At 48.3% G+C, this 16,487-nt stretch overlaps 1 protein-coding gene across 1 annotated transcript in view; it reads left to right on the top strand.

The window, feature by feature from the left end:
* The first annotated feature begins 622 nt into the window (after positions 1-622).
* The window catches only part of LOC139560194 (guanine nucleotide-binding protein G(I)/G(S)/G(O) subunit gamma-12-like), a 60,653-nt gene continuing 44,788 nt past the window's right edge, over positions 623-16,487 (top strand). Inside the window, exon 1 of the mRNA XM_071376756.1 lies at positions 623-868. The gene's annotated coding sequence lies outside the window, so the exon portion shown is untranslated. The remainder of the gene's footprint in view (positions 869-16,487) is intronic.

The following is a 16,487-nucleotide window of genomic DNA, read 5'->3' on the forward strand; positions in this document are numbered from 1 at the left end:
ATGGCTGACTTTGAAAGGCAGTGACCATCTTGACAAAAGTGATATGCTCGAACGAGCGAATTGCCTTTGGATGGTAAGTTGAAACCACTCTATCGCCATCTGCCGGCCTTTGGGCTAATATGAAGTATAGCCCAGTACAGGGGCCCCCACGCGAATGGGTGTCCCATTATTTGGCCCCCCAAGTGTTTTTATTGTTTGACATAATAGTCTAAAAAACATAAGGAAAGCAGCTCCAAGAGATTTTAATTTAAGAAATCTGTTTGCAAGTATTCCCACTCATAATGGAGATAAACGTTGTCGTATCATGATGTAATCAAGGTTTGAAATGATTGTTTTAGTCAAACATATCTGTTTGGGCTTCTTGCGGTCAATTTGCCGTCTACAAATGTTCTTGTAATTATGTTCCGGCGCCCCGCCAAATCCGCTCAAGAAAGAATCGGCCCTCGGATGCCTAGTACATATTGTATTGAAACGCTTTGCACAGAAAGAGGGCGCCTGGGAGGCACCAATAAATACAGGAGCAGACTACAAAACAACAAATTCTCAAAACACCCGCTAGTGTTCCCACTGTTCTGTGACTCCACTTCTCTATCCGGCTGCGATCGTTAGTTTTCGTCACGAAGCGGAGGAGGGAGTGTAGCCTAGTCATACGGGCAAGTAGGTGGAGAAAATATAATAATCAACGATATTTACGATAAGCGACAGCCAACACCGTGAGAAAGTGAAAGTGGCACCAGTTGGCAGTCCCAAAGACCGTCGTTTGATCCGCTTTTCATAGCTGTCAACTGTTATTGAGTGAGGTCTCCTCCTAGTTGGTGACGGATACAGTAGGCGACACGGGGAGACCAGTCTGTATTGCCCTCGCCAGGTAAGTGTGTCGTGTCAGTGTACCTAGGAAGTCATAAGGGTTAATCAATATAAAACACATTCTGTTTTAGCTCTTAAAAAAACGTTTCGAAAGATAACTTGCTATAACAATGTATTTATTTTGTGGGATACTCCAGTGGCACCCAGATAACATAAAATATTGACATTGTTACCAATTTTACTTACATTGGGACAGAACGTGTCACATTAGTAGAGTGCGTAATAGGTCATGCGCGTAACATAAGTGCATTATGTAGTTATTACCGTGATAATTGCATGCTATGCCTTTGGGTGTCGACGGTAATCGCCCTTCTGACCAAGAATGAATTGTAATACGCCTATTGTGAAACAGCTGAAGCACAACGTACAGTGGCAGTCTTTCTATTCGTGTAGGCTACTTATCGTCAGGCCTTCCAGAGACTGGTCGACTTGTTCGTGCAACAAGTCATAGGCTACCTGTTCATAGCAGTCCTTCTCCATACATCTAGATGTGACAGGCCAGGCACACACATTGGGCTCGAGGAGTGTGAATATTTGTTTAATACCACCTTTAATGGAAACCTATCTGAATAGAATATTGTTATCCACAGTAGATAATCAAATATGGCAATACTGTAGTAAACCAGTTACAAAGTGAGGATGTTCTATTGCAACTATTTCAATGACAAGCCTAGCCACCATTAGGCTACATGGCATATGAGAGCACTATGGCCGGATTCCACATTTTTATCCCGATAGAAGAAATAGCATGTTCTTGGCTCCTGAAGGTCAGCTTGACCCACCTGTGTCTTCAGCTATGTCCAATGTGTTACTTATTGTAGCCAGTGGCACCTACTGGCCGCTATGAGATGAGGTGTACGATTTGCATAAATACCTGAAGCGAAACGTTCAGGGAAAGAGTGTTGGTTCCACCCCGGAGCGCAAGGAACAGTGCACATTCCCTGTTCACTCCATGGGAGTATCTCAAATGGTTTTGCTCGCCTCCTCTCCTCCATCCTCGCCACCTTTTGAAAAATGTCAAAGGTAATCAAGGACATGAGGCGAGGAAAGGAAACGTGGAAACAACCCACTGGTTGGATCAACGTTGTTTCCACATAATTGCAATAACAGTACGTTGAACCAGCATTGAATAGATGTTGAATTGACGTCTGGCCCAGTGGGAAATGACTTATGAAATGAGAACCACCTCCACTTGCGTGTCATCAGGCAAATGGAGTTTACAGGTGTGGAATCCCAAAGTATATGTGTAAAGTGGTAAAACGAATGTAGCTAGTTGTGCAATACATTTTATAGATAAAAGGATAAGTAGCGTATCATTTTAAAATGTTTGCATTCTTTTCTCCTTTGAAAAAACAACAGCTCAACAGCTGATTCAAAGTGGGTGTTGCGGATTGTTAAACCCTTCTGCCTAGATGCTGCGAGGATACTCTTGCGCATCCTCTGTCAAAGTAGGTTTTCGAGGTGGGGAGCAGACTCCTTCGTTCGCATACAAACATATTTACTCTTCTCGACCACTTATTGGTTTCCGGGTCACGGAGGAGAGGAGGACGGAGAAGTCTAATGTTTGTTGAACTTTTGTGACGTGTTCGACGCAGTTGGAGGGAAGTGTTCAGTGCTGTTGGGAGAAGCGGCTTTGACAGATTTGGTTTAGTCCGCCCTAGCAAATGAGCTGGTATTTCAGGCAAAATATTTGGGGATGCCTTGGCGGGCTGACTTTAAAAAAAAAAATGTTTGTCTACAGTACCTGTTTATTTGGTCACCACTTTCCTAGATACCGCCACAGCTGGCTTTACTTAGGAGGGAACTATTTAGTTAGAGAGCAGAAGCAAGTCTTATTCATCCACGTGTGTGTTTTGTATGCTAATTATTAAGTGATTTATCATCTAAATAAGAGTGTTTCATCATGAGTGTGCTGTCTTACAAAGAGTGTGAATACTTGTGATTATTTCTTGCCCTGCTGTGAACTCATTGTGTGTTTTCTAAGAAATAGCCCCAGCCAGTGTGTGTCCTTCTGTGGTATACTGTGACTCACAATTTTATGAACTTTTGTATTGCCTTGCGATTGTTAATAAACCTTGGCACTTCGGAACTCTGTTTATGTCATTTATTTAGCAGACCTGTGCTTAACATGTCGCGAGGACCTCCTCTCGTGTGGCGTAGTACAGTTTACATTGTGATCATCAACAAGAGCGCTGACTGAGAGAGTGATGATGCAGCAGAATTACGACCAGCTATGGAGGCCCAGCCAGGGAGGCTCTAGGCCAAGGCGTTTATACACAGACAATAAGCCGCCCTGTGTTCTGTCGCCCCATCACAGAGTGAACACAGGCAAGGCATTGATTAGACCAACTCATTAGTACCCTTATTTACTCTCATCAAAGCCTCACTATACGACGGCCATTAAAATGAAAGGCTGTCTTGTCAAAACATGTGTGATTTTGTCATAAGGTTCCCCGGCCTGTTTCTTGGAATATCGGTACAGTTACCGCTAAAACAAAACATTACTATATGAGTTGTCATTGTAATAATTTCCGGTAACTTCCAATTTCAGCTTTTTATGACGACATACACCATCAGTTTTTGTTCTAGCTTTTATTTTGAAACTGTACATTTACATTTGACATTTTAGTTATTTAGCAGACTCTCTCAAATCAAATTTTTTTGGTCACATACACATGGTTAGCAGATGTTATTGCGAGTGTAGCGAAATGCTTGTGCTTCTAGGTCCAACAGTGCAGCAATATCTAACAAGTAATCTAACAATTCCCCAACAACTACCTAATACACACAAATCTAAAGGGATGGGATAAGAATATACACTGCTCAAAAAAATAAAGGGAACACTTAAACAACACAATGTAACTCCAAGTCAATCACACTTCTGTGAAATCAAACTGTCCACTTAGGAAGCAACACTGATTGACAATAAATTTCACATGCTGTTGTGCAAATGGAATAGACAAAAGGTGGAAATTATAGGCAATTAGCAAGACACCCCCAATAAAGGAGTGGTTCTGCAGGTGGTGACCACAGACCACTTCTCAGTTCCTATGCTTCCTGGCTGATGTTTTGGTCACTTTTGAATGCTGCCGGTGCTTTCACTCTAGTGGTAGCATGAGACGGAGGCTACAACCCACACAAGTGGCTCAGGTAGTGCAGCTCATCCAGGATGGCACATCAATGCGAGCTGTGGCAAGAAGGTTTGCTGTGTCTGTCAGCGTAGTGTCCAGAGCATGGAGGCGCTACCAGGAGACAGGCCAGTACATCAGGAGACGTGGAGGAGGCCGTAGGAGGGCAACAACCCAGCAGCAGGACCGCTACCTCCACCTTTGTGCAAGGAGGAGCACTGCCAGAGCCCTGCAAAATGACCCCCAGCAGGCCACAAATGTGCATGTGTCAGCATATGGTCTCACAAGAGGTCTGAGGATCTCATCTCGGTACCTAATGGCAGTCAGGCTACCTCTGGCGAGCACATGGAGGGCTATGCGGCACCACAAAGAAATGCCACCCCACACCATGACTGACCCACCGCCAAACCGGTCATGCTGGAGGATGTTGCAGGCAGCAGAACGTTCTCCACGGCGTCTCCAGACTCTGTCACGTCTGTCACATGTGCTCATGTGCTCAGTGTGAACCTGCTTTCATCTGTGAAGAGCACAGGGCGCCAGTGGCGAATTTGCCAATCTTGGTGTTCTCTGGCAAATGCCAAACGTCCTGCACGGTGTTGGGCTGTAAGCACAACCCCCACCTGTGGACGTCGGGCCCTCATACCACCCTCATGGAGTCTGTTTCTGACCGTTTGAGCAGACACATGCACATTTGTGGCCTGCTGGAGGTCATTTTGCAGGGCTCTGGCAGTGCTCCTCCTTGCACAAAGGCGGAGGTAGCGGTCCTGCTGCTGGGTTGTTGCCCTCCTACGGCCTCCTCCACGTCTCCTGATGTACTGGCCTGTCTCCTGGTAGCGCCTCCATGCTCTGGACACTACGCTGACAGACACAGAAAACCTTCTTGCCACAGCTCGCATTGATGTGCCATCCTGGATGAGCTGCACTACCTGAGCCACTTGTGTGGGTTGTAGACTCCGTCTCATGCTACCACTAGAGTGAAAGCACCGCCAGCATTCAAAACTGACCAAAACATCAGCCAAGAAGCATAGGAACTGAGAAGTGGTCTGTGGTCACCACCTGCAGAACCACTCCTTTATTGGGGGTGTCTTGCTAATTGCCTATAATTTCCACCTTTTGTCTATTCCATTTGCACAACAGCATGTGAAATTTATTGTCAATCAGTGTTGCTTCCTAAGTGGACAGTTTGATTTCACAGAAGTGTGATTGACTTGGAGTTACATTGTGTTGTTTAAGTGTTCCCTTTATTTTTTTGAGCAGTGTATATATATAAATATATGGATGAGCAATGACAGAGCGGCATAGGCAAGATGCAATAGATGGTATAAAATACAGTATATACATATGAGATGAGTGATGCAAGATATGTAAACATTATTAAAGTGACATTATTAAAGTGACTAGTGATCCATTTATTAAAGTGGCCAATGATTTCAAGTCTGTATGTAGGTAGCAGCCTTTCTGTTAGTGATGGCTGTTTAACAGTCTGATGGCCTTGAGATAGAAGCTGTTTTTCAGTCTCTCGGTCCCAGCTTTGATGCACCTATACTGACCTCACCTTCTGGATGGTAGCGGGGTTGATGATCTTTTTGGCCTTCCTGTGACATCGGGTGCTGTAGGTGTCCTGGAGGGCAGGCAGTTTGCACCCGGTGATGCGTTGTGCAGACCGCACCACCCTCTGGAGAGCCTTGCGGTTGTGGGCGGTGCAGTTGCCGTACCAGGTGGTGATACAGCCTGACAGGATGCTCTCAATTGTGCATCTGTAACAGTTTGTGAGGGTTTTAGGTGACAAGCCACATTTCTTCAGCCTCCTGAGGTTGAAGAGGCTCTGTTGTGCCTTTTTCACCACACTGTCTGTGTGGGTGGACCATTTTAGTTTGTCCGTGACGTGTATTCCGAGGAACTTATAACTTTCCACCTTCTCCACTGCTGTCCCGTCGATGTGGAAAGGGGGGTGCTCCCTCTGCTGTTTCCTGAAGTACACGATCATCTCCTTTGTTTTGTTGACGTTGAGTGAGAGGTTATTTTCCAACTACTGTTGTTTTTCGTCTGCAAACTTGATGATTGAATTGGAGGCGTGCATTGCCACACAGTCATGGGTGAACAGAGAGTACAGGAGGGGGCTGAGCACGCACCCTTGTGGGGCCCCAGTGTTGAGGATCAGCGAAGTGGAGGTGTTGTTTTCTACCCTCACCACCTGGGGGCGGCCCGTCAGGAATCCAGAGTGACTTCCAGTTAGTGCATTCATCTTAACATGATGTTTAATTTGGAAACTGTAGTAGTTTCAATTTAGACTATTCCTGCTGTCTTCCTTCCTCCCTTTTTGGGCCGATATAATAATAAGAAATCATGGGAAGCTGTACATTCTTGACAGCAATAAACCCACAGGGTACTCACACAGTTTGACTTTTGAGTCAACGGTCTGTTTGGATACACAGGTGAAGCCAACTTGTAATGATTTCCGAAGCAAGTGTCTTCTTTGAAAGAGAAGGCTGCAGAACTTGCTCGGTAGCCGTGGCTACAGTCTTGAATAAACTCAGGTTTGTATATGAGGAAGGAAGAGCTTAGACGCAATGCAATCTTTGCTTGTGATTTTCTGTGTGTTCTACTTGTGAGGCTTCAAGTCGTTCTTGTTGATACAGTTTAAAACCAACTGTCTTGCCAGTGATTAAAATATGTGCAAACACACACACACACGCGCACACACACAGTCACTCAGTTCCTCTGTTTCCTCTAGTCCATGTTTATGTGGGTGATTGAATAACCTTCTCAGTAATGAACTCAGAGGATATGACTGCTCACTCCACATTGATCAACTGGTGTCCCCAAGACAATATCATAATACACTAATACAACATAAAACATAATTGTTGACATAATGTGGAAATTAGCTCTTTGTCATCGCACCCAAATTGCATTGACAAAACAGTGCAACATCAATAACACTTTGTCATCTTCACTAGCACTTCGCTAGTCTAAAATGGGGTCTGACTTGAGTTTAAAAATGAATCCCCAAACAATCCCAATAAATCAGAAAATAGAGTATAACTGTGTAATAATCATTTGACAGTGTAGTTTGCTAGTAAATACCTGCTAATTTCTGTACTTAAAATAAAGTGCCACCGAGCAAAAATGACTTTATTAGTGCCGGCGAATCCAGAGTCATGTTTTGTCCTGTTGTTTGTGGTGGTTGGTTCAGCCGTATGTTAAGGAAAGTTTGTCCACTTGACCCAAGAACATACACTGAACAAAAATATAAATGCAACATGTGAAGTGTTGGTCCCATGTTTCATGAGCTGAAATAAAAGACCCCAGAAATGTTCAATACACACAAAAAGCTTATTTCTCAAAAATGTTGGCACAAAATTTGTTTACGTGTTACTGTTATTGAGCATTTCTCCTTTGCCAAGATAATTCATCCACTTGACAGGGTTGGCATATCAAGAAGCTGATTAAACAGCATTATCATTACACAGGTGCACCTTGTGCTGGGGACAATAAAAGGCCACTCTAAAATGTGCAGATTAATCACACAACAGGAATGTCCACCAGAACTGTTGTCAGATAATTGAATGTTCCTTCCTCTACCATAAGCGGCCTCTAAAGTAGTTTTAGAGAATTTGGCAGTACATCCAACCGGCCTCACAACCGCAGACAATGTGTATGGCATTGTTAGGGTCAGCGGTTTGCTGATGTCAACATTGTGAACAGAGTGCCCATGGTGGCAGGGGGGTTATGGTATGGGCAGGCATAAGCTACGGACAACGAACACAATTGCATTTTATCGATTGGCAATTTAAATGCACAAAAATACTATGTCGAGATCCTGAGGCCCAATGTGAGGCCCATTTTTTTTAAAGGTATCTGTGACCAACAGATGCATATCTGTATTCCCAGTCATATGCAATCCATAGATTAAGACCTAATAAATTTATTGCAATTGGCTAATTTCCTCATATGAACTGTAACTCGTTAAAATCTTTGAAATTGTTGCACGTTGCGTTTATATTTTTGTTCAGTATTGATTAACCAACAGGAGTGTTGACATTAACGATGTACAGTAGCCACACCCAAAACTGATGATTCAGCGATAGGTTTGCCTTAGGCATCATGTGATGAATTTATGCTTTTAATTGTATAACTGGAAAAAACAATGCACAAAAAGGGTGATATTTAACAGACAAAATTGGGTTATGACAACCTTTGAGCCCTGGGAGTTGATTCTTCTTAAACCCCCCCTAAAAAATACAATTTTTTTTTATAAAGAACTAGATATTACTTCACAGGAAATGACATATAATAGATAAACATCTGTGCCTCTCTGCTTTCCTGCACGAAGTGTGTCTGTTAGGACCGATATTTTAATCTGATTTGAATGGGGATCAAATGTGTGCTTCAATAATTGAATGGTTGTCGTAGCAACTATCTGAGATCGAAGCGGACTTCCACCTAATTTGTGTAGTCATAAACTCTGGCAGTGTATAACATGTTGTGTCTCGTCCTTACAAGCCCTGTGTGACACACTAGTGTAAAGTCTTCCTTTCCAGCCCTTTCTCTCTCTACTTCTCAATCAGCTACATGGTGAATACTCTGTTTTGGTCATGCATCCAGGATGCTCATTCAATCTCTTTGTTGTACTGCTGTAGTGAAAAAACTCCCATTCAGATGAAGTGGAGAGGATTGTGTATGTCTGTGGATAAGATAGATAGATAGATAGTCATTGTATTCTTGAGGAGTCCATCAAGTGGTTTAACCACCCTACAGATCCTCATTCTCTCTCAGGTTATCGAGGGTCAATCTCCAAAAATTTCCAGATTTTCCGATCAACCTTAAAACATTCCTAGATTTCCCCATATGACAAGCAGAATTCCAACTAAAATCCCCTTCAAAAGGAATTCTAAGATGTCCATTAGTAAGGGGGATGGCAGGAAGAGAGGATGGATGAGAAGACAACAAAGAAGGGAGGGATATGACAATGGTTTATTTTTGGATGCAGGCAGCATTGTGCCACATGCCGTCGTCGTGACCACGTGAGTTGTTACCATGTAGAAGCTGTCATATGCAGAGACCTCTTCAGTGGACGAGCTTTGTCTTCCACCTGGTGTTCTCTCTCTGTCTCTCTCTCTCTTTCACACGCACGCACGCACGCACGCACACACACACACACACACACACACACACACACTTGTGTTCTTATGGTGAAGCGATTGTTTTCTCATGAATTTACACATGCACTGATGCACACCTAGCTGATATGATTGAATTTAAGTCGGTTTATGGGAAGCTCAAATCCAGCCCTAGGCACTCATAGCCTGGCCTTTTGAATCCATCCCAGTGAGGTTAGCAGCTGTTGATACTGAGGGTGATGCCAATGATAACTGATTGCTTGTCCAAACCCAGGGAGGATGTAAATCATACTCTCGTAGAAAAAAATGTGCTATCTAGAACCTTTAAGGTTTTTCAGCTGTCCCCATAGAAGAATCCTTTTAAGAACCACTTTTGGTTGCCGGTAGAACCCTTTTGGGTTCCAGGTAGAACACTTTCTACAGAGGGTTCTACCTGGAACTAAAAGTGTTCTACCAGAAATCAAAAAGGGTTCTCTAGCCGAATAACTTTTGGAACCATTTTTATCTAGGAGTGTTATAATACAGTACTACAGATATTAATTTGAGCTATTTTGTTATAGCAGGAAAATAATCTTACAGCAACAAGAAATGTGAATCGTAATGTGGATTATAATTAATGTAAAGTTTTGTAGAAGTTGATAGTTTTACTTAGGGCAAATCAAGTCTGGAAATTACAAACTTTAGAAGCCTTTTTAAAACTCAATTACACTACATGTTTGCACTTCCTGTTATGCAGAAAAATTCTCAGCAACAAAAGTGATCCAATTAAAATCCTACATATGCATTGATCTGCGTTTGCTCACTTCGTTAGCCTATAGATTTAGATATTAAATTAAAAGATACAGTAAGCACTGAAATCACAGCCAAGCTGGCCTATCCATTTAGAAAGACAAAGTGGTTCATGAGGACATAACAGCATTATCTCTGACACCATACATGTTGTGGCATTGTTAGAGGACTAGTAGTAGCTGAGAGTGGAGAGGGTGGCTGTTTGACATGATATAGTACAATAAGTAAATTGACTGTAAGCTATGTATGGCAGTGTTTCTATAGTAGTGATTTGGAATCCCTGAGGCTGATACAGTGAATCCAATCCAAACCAGGGAGCTCAGGAAGTGTGATGTTTATTCCCTAAACCAATCTGTGGGTGGGATAAAATATTGCTTTTTAATTTGAGGCTCCTGTCGTAACTGTTGAGTCTCTCCTCAGATGAGCGGCTCAAGCTAATGTCAAGCTAACGTTAACTTCCGTTGTTGATATGAAGCTATGGCCTCGGCCACTCTGTTCTAATGCTTTGTCTTCGTGTGGGAAGACTAGGGCCGGGATTCAATCCAAGGCACGTTAGAGAGTAGCGCATTGCTCTTGACTTTTAAAGGTAATTTACGTTTGAGCTGACATTTAGCGTTTTACCGTTAATGCGATCTCCACGAACATCCGGGTCGCAAATCTTGGCCTAGTAGTACTAGTAATTGTTTGAATCATAGACATGCAGTGAACAAATGTAATGTACTGTATGTGTGTAAAGCTAAGTATATTAAATGTGTGTGCAATACAACGTGTTACTCATTGTATTAAATTACTTAAAGAGCCACTGCCTTTAAAAAGCAAACAATCCCTTTGAAAATGGCCTATGTGGCATTGATTTGTGTCAGAAACATTTATTCTAGTCAAAATTGGCTACAAAATGTAAATAGGATCATTTTTGTCATAGTCAGTCTCACCCAAAACGGAGTTTTGAACATCCGTGCGTCACAACCTGTAAATGAAGGTTGGGTTTTGATTTGACGATGTCCATTTACCCACTAACATGGGGTAAACAGCTGCGGTGATTGCTCTTAATACTGTAATGACCTGACTAGATCATAAATGAACAATTGTCCAGACAGAGGCTTGAGTTTGCGAATTGACGGTTTATTAAACCAACTTTACACAGGCTACTGTTTGGGCCGTAGCACACGCCAAATAGATGACAGATAACCCACAAGCCAATCGTGACCTTCTCTTGTGAAGCCCAGACGTAAGAGAGAGAGAACAAAGGCTGAACCTGGTCTTAACTTCCAATGCTCCACCCCCCTGCCCAACCCCCCTCCACGCCACTCCGCCAACCACCAGGATGCCCGGCATCAGAACATTCCAGGCATTCCCGTGATTGGCAGATAGCAGGTTGATTGACATGTCGGACCCCGCGAACACCGGGTACTGGTCAGTACAACACAACCACCTCCTAGCCTAACACATAACACACAGCTGTCTGTGCGGGTCGCTACACAGCCCCCCCACCAAAAAGTCCCTCGTCCCCGAGGGAACAAACAAAGTCTCTGAAGCGACCCGGAGGTCTCCTTTGCCTGCGTGGCCGTGATGGTCGCAGAGTGCCCCTCTGGGAACCAGGGGATGAAGGCAGGGATATGGGGGACAAGGAAGCGGGAACGGGTAATACAGTCCGTGGCTCTGGGGAACCACGCGGTGACACAGGGGGGGAGACAGGGGGAGTGGGCTGTCTGGAGCCTTGTCTGCGGCACCTGAGGGTGGGTGCCTGGAGAATGTCATTGCCAGAGAGGGGAATTGTGGGGGTTCCTGGGGTTTGGGGAGAAGAGGCCCCTCTGTATGGGGCTAACCTGTCCCGGTGCAGTGCCACCTTTCTCCCCCTGGGAGGAAGCTGCACCCGGTACACAACCTCCCCTACCCTCTCCAGGACACTGCAGGGTCCCACCCAGTGACTGTCCAACTTGGGGCATCTGCCTTTTTTCCTTAGGGGGCTGTAGACCCAGACCAGCTCCCCAGCCACAAAGTGCCTTCCCCGGGTGTGCACGTCATAGTTCCTTTTCTGCCTCACACCTGCATTCACCAGCTGCTCTCTGGCGAAGGTGTGGGCTGTCTCCAGGCGGTCCTGGAGTCTCCGGGCATACTCCGGCCCCGGAGGAACATGAGGCTATCCAGGGGCCGACCAAACGCCATCTCCGCAGGGGTGCGGATCTCTCTCCCCAGCATGAGGAGGGCAGGCGTGCAGGAGGTGGAGTCTTGGACAGCGGAGCGGCATGCCATGAGGACCATAGGCAGGTGCTTGTCCCAGTCACGCTGGTGTTTGGAAGAGACGATGGCCAGCTGCTGTCCAAGCGTTTTGTTGAAGCGCTCCACAAGGCCATCACTTTGAGGATGGAGAGGAGTAGTGCGGGTCTTGTGCATACCCAGCCTCTCACACATGGTGGCGAACACACGGGACTCAAAGTTTCTGCCTTGGTCGCTGTGGATGGACTCTGCAGCTCCAAACCTGCTGAACATCCCCGCTGTCAGGGCGTCGACGATGGTCTCTGCCTCCTGGTCAGGCAGAGCATAGGCCTCGGGCCATTTTGTGAAATAGTCCATGGCCGTGAGCACCCAGCGGTTTCCACTGTCTGTGGTGGGGAACGGCCCAACTACATCCACTCCCACCCTCTCCGTGGGAGCCCCCACTGGGAACTGTTGGAGCTGAGCATGAGAGCGGCCTGGGGGGCCCTTTCTCGCTGTGCAGTTGTCACAGCGGCGACAAAAGTCCTCCACATCCCTCTTGTGCTGCCCCCAGTAGAAGCCCTGACGGAGACGGCGCAGTGTTTTTGTGACCCCAAAGTGTCCAGTCCCCACCCCCCCATGAGTACTCTGGAGCACAGCCTCCCGCAATGCTTTTGGGACCACCACCTGCCACCTCTCCTCTCCCGTAGCTGACTCCTTCCATGCCCGCTGTAGCACGCCATCAGCCAGCCGCAGTCTCTCAAACTTCGACCACAACCCTTTGGTCGCGAGTGAGAGCGCTGTCACCTCTTCCCATGGTGGCCTCACCTGCGCCTCTACCCACTGTAGCACTGGCTGTAGGTCTGTGTCCCGTCCCTGCTGCTGCCGCCATTCAGCCACGTCGACAGTCTGCAGCTCACAGCAGACAGGCCCGCTCGCCCGACACACTGTGGCACAGACACCCTCCTCTGCCCGCAGCTCTCTCTCCCGTCCCTCTCTCCGTTCACAGTGGCGGCAGCCGTCTGCAGTACAGGGCCGACGGGACATGGCGTCGGCGTTGGAGTGGCGTGCCCCTGCCCTGTGCACCACCGTGAAGTCATACGGCTGAAGCTCCTCCAACCAGCGTGCCACCTGCCCCTCTGGCTCTCTGAAAGACATGAGCCACTGGAGAGCAGAGTGGTCAGTCCTTACAGTAAAGGGCAGACCACCCAGGTAGTACTTGAAGTGTTTGACGGAAGCCACAACAGCCAAGAGCTCCCGCCGGGTGACACAGTAGCGGCGCTCATGTTTGTCAAATGTTTTGCTGAAGTACGCCACCACTCTCTCCCCCTCTGGCCCCACCTGGGCCAGCACCCCACCCATGCCCACATTGCTCGCGTCTGTGTCCAGGATAAAGGGCAAGGTGAGGTCAGGGGGGGCGAGCACGGGGGCCTCGATCAGTGCACGTTTGAGGGTGTTGAACGCCTCCTCACACTCCACTGTCCAAGTGAAAGCCTTGTCCTTCGGCAGCAGGCGGTTCAGTGGAGCAGCAACGCTTGAGAAGCCCCGTACAAACCTCCTGTAGTACGAGGCCAGGCCCAGGAAGCTCTTCAGCTGACGCTGGTCGGTGGGGGTGGGCCAGTCTCTGACAGCCCCTACCTTGTCCTCCATGGTGCTGATCCCCTCCTTCCCCACTCGGTGGCCCAAGAAGGACACCTCTCTCCTCATGAAGTGGCACTTCTCGGTGTGGAGCTTCAGACCTGCGGCAGCCACCCTCTCCAGCACACGCCGTAGCGCCCCCAGGGCTGACTGGAAGGAGCTGCCATGGGCCAGGATGTCATCGAGGTATACCAGACACTGCTGTCGGGGGATGCCATCCAGCACCCTGTCCATCAAACGCTCAAAAGTAGCTGGAGCGTTGCACAGGCCAAAGCACAGGACCTTGAACTGCCAGTGTCCTCTGTTAGTGGAGAACGCAGTTTTGGCTCTGGCCTCTGGGGAGAGGGGCACCTGCCAGTAGCCACTGCGGAGGTCTAGTGAGGAGAACCAGGAGGACCCCCTAACCAGGTCCAGCGACTCATCGATACGTGGTATGGGGTATGAGTCCTTCCTGGTTACCTCATTCAGCCGCCTGTAGTCCGCACAGAACCTCAGCTTGCCCCCCTTCTTCGGAACCATGACGACTGGCGCCGCCCAGGGGCTGTCTGAGGGCTCAATGAAGTCTGCCCGCTGCATCTCCAACACAGCCTTGTCTGCCGCCTCCTGGCGTGCCAGCGGGATACGGCGGGGACGCATCTTGATGGGTCGAGCATCACCTGTGTCGATCTCATGCTGCACCAGATGAGTCTGACCCACCTCTTCCTCACTCAACGCAAAGCTGTCTCTGAATTCAAACAGCAACTGCCACAACCGTTCCTGCTGCTCGGGGTCAAGACCAACACAGTTCCTCCCCCATATCTCCCTCACTGCAGACAGTGTCCTCTCCTCTCCCATCTGGGGTAGCTGGGCTGGGGGGGTGCGGCCCGGGCTCACAGAGGGCTGTGTCATGGAGGTAGCTGGGGGAATGTAACACACCGCCGTAGGTGACAGGGGGACTGGGGAAAAGTCACACACAGCTGTGGGGGAGGGGGCGCAGCCATGAGTCTCTGCTGCTTTAACTGTTGGAGTAAAGGGTTTGTTGGGTTGAGTGAATGTGACATTAGGGGGGGCCATGGTGACTTCCGTCCCTCCCTGGAAGCTCAGTGTGCCCCTATTTAGGTCTAACTGGCAGCCTGTGCTCCTAAGAAAGTCCAACCCCAGGATACAAGGGTCCTGCACAGCCGCCACCCACACAGGATGACGCACAGTCCTGCCCCCTACTGTCAGAGTCATTATTCCCTTCCCTTTCATGGGTGCCAGCTCACCTGTGACTGTGCGGAGCTGCACAGTTGTAGGCTCACACTGAGTCCAACCTGGCACAATATCTGGCCTCACCAGGGTTACTGTGGACCCAGTGTCCACCAGGGCGGAGCAGGGCACCCCCTCCACAGTGACAGGGACATGACAAAAGTCCCCAACACAGGTCCGGCCCACCACAACAACAGGCTCCATCCGCTTGCCCTCGTCTGCTTCTGGGGGAAGTGGAGCCTTGCTTCCCCGTCTGTGCCGGTGGGCTCCTCCTGAAGATGATGGTGGTTGGGATAGAAAGCCAGGGGTCCGCACTACCCGGTCTATGCGGACCCCGAGCCGTTTCCCTGAGCTCTGGGGGACATGGGGCAATCTCGGCGCAGATGGCCTGGCTGGCCACAACCCCAGCAGACCCTGGGACCAGGGCGTGTGTTTCGTGCCGCCTGTAGCGACACAGCACGAATGAGTTTTGTCATTTCGGCCACCCAAGCAGGCTTTTCCGGCTCCGGGCTGCTCTGCCCCCCAGCTCGCACAGAGGGTGTGTCTCCCTGCACCCCCACCAAAGCCCCAGCTGAAGCCCCAGCCCACACCAGCTCCCTCTCCAAAGCCATCTCCAAGGCTGTCTGCAATGACTCAGGATGAGCCAGCTGGGTCTGTATGCGCAGCTCCGTAGGAGAGAGCGCCTGTATGAACTGGTCCCGTGCTAGCTCGCTCTGCACGGAGGGGGGCATGTGAGCATATGCCCGCCGAGAGAGGCTCTCAATGTCATTAGCTAGCACCCGTAGAGGCTCTCCAGGCTGCCTGCGTCTATTACTCAGTTCGGAGCGCAGTAGCCCGGGCTGTACACACTGTCCATAGCGCCTCCTCAGTGCTCCCACTAAAGCACCATAATCATGCCTGTCCTCGGGGCTAATCAATATCAAACAGGCCAGAGCTTCATCCGTGAGGCATAAAGCCAACTGCAGTGCCCTTTCTTCATCCGACCACCCCCTAAAATGAGCTAACAGTTCAAACTGAGCATGAAAAGCTTCCCAATCCGCCTTACCGGAATACTTCGGGGTCTTAACAGATACGGACGCAGCCGGGAACTGGGCGCCGCCATGTTTGTTTACATCCTGAGCCCCAGATTCCTCGTCACGCCGCGTCGACGTCACCACTTCGGTCCGCCCACCAGAATCCGCGCGAAATACAGTCGACGAAGCACTCATGCCCGCTTCAGCCGCCATCGCTCTAACGTCCTCCCTCAAGCGGCCTCTGCGCTCCGACGCCCTGGCGATCTCCTCAGACAGAACCCCCGACGTCCATTCACACGCACCTCCTTGGCCATAATAGTCCCCTACCTCCACCTTCACTTTCGGATTCCCTCGAAGCATTTTCAATCCCCGTTCTCACCTACGGTAGCTAGCCACATAAGTCAGCTAGCTAGCTGGCTAACTTGTATCAACGTTTTTACTTCTGACACCAATGTAATGACCTGACTAGATCATAAATGAACAATTGTCCAGACAGAGGCTTGAGT

This window comes from Salvelinus alpinus, chromosome 30 (genome assembly GCF_045679555.1).
Source record: "Salvelinus alpinus chromosome 30, SLU_Salpinus.1, whole genome shotgun sequence".
Lineage (NCBI taxonomy): Eukaryota > Metazoa > Chordata > Actinopteri > Salmoniformes > Salmonidae > Salvelinus > Salvelinus alpinus.